The sequence below is a fragment of the Sciurus carolinensis genome, chromosome 4 (genome assembly GCF_902686445.1).
Source record: "Sciurus carolinensis chromosome 4, mSciCar1.2, whole genome shotgun sequence".
NCBI lineage: Eukaryota > Metazoa > Chordata > Mammalia > Rodentia > Sciuridae > Sciurus > Sciurus carolinensis.
The window spans coordinates 47,842,121-47,847,677 of record NC_062216.1 but is presented as its reverse complement, the minus strand read 5'-3'; the positions used below and the strand labels follow the sequence as shown (position 1 = coordinate 47,847,677).

Below are 5,557 nucleotides of genomic sequence, written 5' to 3'. Positions count from 1 at the left end.
CCGTTTGATAATCAGAAAAGCTCTAAGATGATAACAAAGAATCAGAACACCTCTGCGTTTTATTAGGATCGTGGGATTCAGGAGTGAGCATACAAGGAAGACTACCAAACAAGTTTGCTGATTCATAGTACAACCATCGAAGAGAAATGTAATTTCGCCATACCTAAATGTTTACCTCTCTTTAACTGCAACAATCATCTCTCTTACCATCTATTGCTCCCTCCAATTGCCATCAAAGTTTCTACAGGGAGGAATAAGATGACATGTTGGAATCTGCCTTGAGCTCCTATTAAGGAACACACATGGATAGGAAAAATAGGCTATCAGATTGTAGAAATCATAAGAATAAGGCAATTTTTTTCATAGCTGAACTTTGATCTTTCTTAGAAAAAAATTAGGGTTAAAAAAAAAAAAAAGAATTGAAAGCATCCTATGTGAATGTCATTTATTCCATGGTTACAACATACCTGAGGTTAAATTAAGTTTGGCCTGGGGAGACCTCCATACTGAAGTCATAATTTGATGAACTGCAACCTAACTTCTGACATACACTAATGAAAAGCCTAACTAAGGAGTGAATTCTTGTTACAAATAGCTGAGTGTGAGCCAATCACAGCAGCTGAGTTCCAGTCAATCACAGGTGGCCAACTGTTCAAACCACATTCAAGTGAGACAAATGCTGAGCTGTCAGCAATAGAGCTGTCTTTGTCCCTCACTTCCATTGTCCAAACCTCATTTCTGTTTTCTGTCCATAAATAACATCTGATGACATTTTAGGTTGTGGGTTCTCTGGACCCATTCTGGTTCTGAGGGCTCCCCTGATTCGTGAAAAGCAAGTGACAGTCAATTAGATTCATAGCTCAATTTGTTGTAATTTTTTCTTTTGACACTAATAATGGCAAATGCTCCTGCATACACTGTAAATCCAAGACAGAATAGCTCAGCTGATGCTGTTGCAACCTTTGGTTTTGTGTCTGCTGCATTTACAGATTGCCATTTCTAAATCATGTCACACACACACACTGCCTCAGCAACTTCTTTTGTACCAGAATGATCAGTGTGCTTCACATCTGAACCACGAGAAAGACTGTCAAATTTTCAACATATTTTGACTTCAAAGTAACATCTGAAGTAAGCTTTTTCATATCCCGATGGAAATAATTCATTTCAACAGCAATTATTTTGTACCTAAATAATCATAGGCATTTGAATTGTTGGACTGGGATGCAGCTTAATGGTAGAGCCCCGGCCTAGCGTGTACAAGGCCCTGGGTACAATCTCCAGGGCCACAAAAAATAAAATCAAAATAAAATAATATTGGTATGCGTTAGTTTCGTGCATGAATGTTTGATGCTTAGTTGCTAGACCCAAAATTTACATATCTTTGTTGACACATGAGACAATTCCAGTAGTACACTGGAGCAAAGAGGAAACTTGCCTCTAGTAGGTTTGAATTATGAAGGAAATACTTAAATGATAAAATGTTAGGCATTTCTCTGAATATGGTCTCAATGGGAACCAGCGCTGGGTAATGGGTAAACCTTCAAATTATAAAAATGTGCCTTCACTTTTTAAATGTAGTAGAACATTTTGAAATGTTAACTGATTTTTGCCCTCTCAACATTTCCTTCTTTCTCTTGGTCTGTCCCTGTCGTCAGCAGGGTCATTCTGCAGGCATTGCCTCCGTGAAGACATGACATAACAGAGCAGAGAAACCCAGAATCAATTCAGGGATTTTGATTCACAACAGCCAAGGTCTCCCCAGGAGCCAGAAAGGACAGAGGTGGCTAAGCAACGAATTTAGAAGGAAATACGTGGCTGGAGTTCCTCAGCCTGGAAACTGAAGGGCACTCTTTGGCTACAGGGAGGAAGAATGTTGGGGCAGAAATGATGAGAATTCAGATACTAGTGCTTCCGTAACCACTGAGTCAGACTCGGTTGAACTGAGCAGGGAGGAGCAGGGTGGAGGCAAAAACCCCAGGTAGGTCTGCTGTGGCCCTGGGAAGCAGAGAAGATCTCTCCGAGATAGAAGGCTAGCTAGAGAAGTGGCAAGACCGGACAGATGGGAACAAAGAATGTCCCTGAGCTCCCACCATGCAGGTGGAGCAAACCCGAAGGACGTGGCAGGATGACTCAGCATTAGCCTACAGGTACTGATGACTGATGGTGTGCCCCTGCGTGGCCATCACCTCCCATGCCCTGGTACTGCACTCATGCCTGATTCCAGGAAATGGAGGGAATCGGAAAGGACTCTGGCCCAGCCCCCTACACACACACACACACACACACACACTACACATACACACACACACATTCCAATATCTCAGAAGAATAAAATCCTTAAACAGAGTAGTTTTAGAAAATAAACATTTATCTTGATCACTGTGTTTATGGACTGAGCTCAACAACTATTCCATTCTTATTTTCAAACTTCCCTGTTTTGAATTTGTTCTTTTTAGATATACATAACAGTAGAATGTATTTTGACATAGTATATATACACATGGAGTAAAATTTACCTAATTTGGCTCTCATTCTTGTGGTTGTACATGATGTGGAGTTTCACTGGTCATGTATTTATATATGAACACAGAAAAGTTCTGTCTGATTCATTCTACTGTTTCTACTAATCTCATTCCCCTTCCCTTCATTCCTCTTTGTCTAATCCAATGAACTTCTATTCTTCCCTTCCCTCCCGCCTCCTTATTGTGTGTTAACATTCACATATTAGAGAGAACATTTGGCCTTTAGTTTTTTGGGTACTGGCTTATTTTACTTAGTATGATAGTCTCCAGTTCAATCCAATTACCAGAAGTTGCCATAATTTCATTCTTCTTTATGGCTAAGTAATATTCCATTTTCTACATACACCACATTTTCTTTATCCATTCATCCATTGAAGGGCACCTGGTTTGGTTCCAGAGTTTTGCTATTGTCAATTGAGCTGCTATAAACATTGATGTGGCTATGTTACTGTAGTATGCTGCTTTTAAGTCTTTTGGGTATATACCAAAGAGCGAGATAACTAGGTCAAATGGTGGTTCCATTCCAAGTGTTCTGAGGAGTTGCCATACTGCTTTCCACCATTTTAAGTTTTCTGAGGAATCTCCATACTGCTTTCCAGAGTAGTTACACTAATATACAGTTCCACCAGCAATGTATGACTTTTTCCCCCATATCCTCCGCAACATTTATTGTTACTTGTATTCTTGATAATTGCCATTCTGACTATAGTGAGATGAAATCTCAGTGTAGTTTTAATTTGCATTTCTCTAATTGCTAGAGATGTTGAACATTTTATCATGTATTTGTTGACGTGTCATATTTCTTCTTCTCTGAAGTGCCTGTTCAGTTCCTTTGCCCATTTATTGATTGGGTTATTATTATTATTATTATTATTATTTGGGTGTTATTTGAGTTCTTTATATATCCTGGAGATTAATGCTCTAATGCTCTGAGATGCAGGTGGCAAAGATTTTCTCCCATTCTGTAAGCTCTCTCTTCATGTTCTTGATTGCTTCCTTGCTGTGAAGAAGTTTTTAGTTTGATACCATCCCATTTATTGAGTCTTGATTTTACTTCTTGCACTTTAAGAGTCTCCTTGAGGAATTTGGTTCCTAGGCCAACATGATGGAGAGTTGGGCTTACTTTTTCTCTGTTCTAATGCCCAGGTCTTTGATTCACTTTGAGTTGAGTCAAATTTCCCTTTTTACACATTCCCTCAATCCCGCCCCCTTCCTCTGTCTCCTGCCCTTAATAAAATTTGGTATAAGACAAGGAATTTCGTTCAGTGGGATCCCGGCAGGAGCTGTGGAGGCTCTGTTGGCTCTCCTAGCCATCTTCCATGCTTCCAGAAACATGGCTTCTGGTGTGGCTTCTCTGATGGTGTCGTCAAGAGTTCAGTGACATGAAGATGCGAGACTCTTGGTTGCCAGAAGAAGTGAACGGGGACAATAAGGCGGTGCTCTTCTGCCTGAGTGAGGACAGGAAGAACAGCATCCTGGAGGAGGGCAGGGAGACCCCGGTAGTTGATGCGGGCCAGACTCTGGATGGCGCCACTTTTGTCAAGACGCTGCCAGACAAGGACTGCCGCTGCGCCCTCAATGACGGACCCACCAGCCAAGGAGAGCAAAGAGGAGGACCTGCTGTTTATCTTCTGGGTCCCTGAGTCTGCACCCTTTAGGAGCAAAATGATCTACCCCGGTCCCGAGGACACCACGAAGAAGCCGACAGGGATCAAGCATGAATGACACGCAAACTTCTGCGAAGAGGTCAAGGACAGCTGCACCCTGGCTGAAAAACGGGGGAGGGGCAGTGTCGTCATCTCTCTGGAGGGGAACCCTTTGTGACCCCCTCCAGCCCCCTGCCTGGAGCACCTGGCAGCCCCAAACCCGCCCTGGGGGTTGCAGGCTGCCACGCTTCCTGCCAGATGGGAGAGGCTGGGGGATCCCAGGAGGGGCGGGCATTCCCTTTACCCCAGAAGCCTAACTGCCCCCCACCCCCACCCCCTCGACCTTCTTCCTCCTTCCATCTCTGGAAGTTCTGACCTTCCCAAACTGCTTTGGATCTTCTGATTTCCTCTTGGGTTGAAGCACACCAGGTCTCCCCACAGGCACCCACTTTGGGGGGCTACCCTACTCCCCATCTGCTTCTCCCCTGTCCCATACTGCCAACTTCTAACGATAACAGTGACTCTGTGCTTGTCTGTTTAGTTTTGTGTATAAATGGAAATATTCTAGAGATGATCCCTCCCTGTGCTGGCTGGGTCCCCTCTCTTTGCTCTTGGTCTTGACCATTTATGGAAGCAGGACCAGTAAGGAACCTTCCATTTAGAAAAAAAGGAGGGGGGGGCAGGGAGAAGGGAGGTAGGAAGGAAGGAAGGAGAGAAAGAAAGGCAATTAAGCAGTTTATAGATGATTAAGTTTGGTACTATCTCATCCAGAGATCCTTACACTTTGATGGGGATTAGAAATTCAGGCCACCAGAGAAAAATCCATACCAGTGAAATGTCTGGGTTTCCATCCAATGTTAGGACGGCAGGTTCCTGGGAGGAATCATCTCTTCCCAGGATTCCATAGTTGCCCTGAAACTTGTGTCCCACAGAGTGGAGAATGTACATGTTTAATGATTCTCCAATAAACTGCCTCTTCAAGAGCAAGTGCAGTGTTTCTCGAGCATGTTTCTTCTAAGAAACATTTTCTTTCTGACATATTTTCTACCTAATTGTCCTCCCCCAGTGACATTTTCATACTCACAGACATGAAGAGCTATTCTATGCCATACTATTTGTATATCTGTGCTTTATACATAAAAAAAGGAAGAGGGTATTTTTTTGCTTCCTGAAACATTTTGGATCTTGACTGTGCCCCAGAGGCCTATGGGCTAAAGCCTTGGCCTTCTGCATGGCACTGTTGGGAAGTGGTGGAACCTGTAAGAGCTAGGACTTACAGGAAGGTCTTTAGGTCACTGGGGTACACCCTTGAAAGAGATTGAGTGTCTGTACCTTTTCTTCTTCCTCTCTTCTGCTTCCTGGCCATAGGTGAGGGACTCTGCTCTG

The 5,557-nt window shown here is 43.2% G+C and overlaps 1 pseudogene; it reads left to right on the top strand.

Annotated features, from left to right (window-relative positions):
- Window positions 1-2,156: 2,156 nt before the first annotated feature.
- Window positions 2,157-4,349, top strand: LOC124982693 (cofilin-1-like; annotated as a pseudogene).
- Window positions 4,350-5,557: the final 1,208 nt, after the last annotated feature.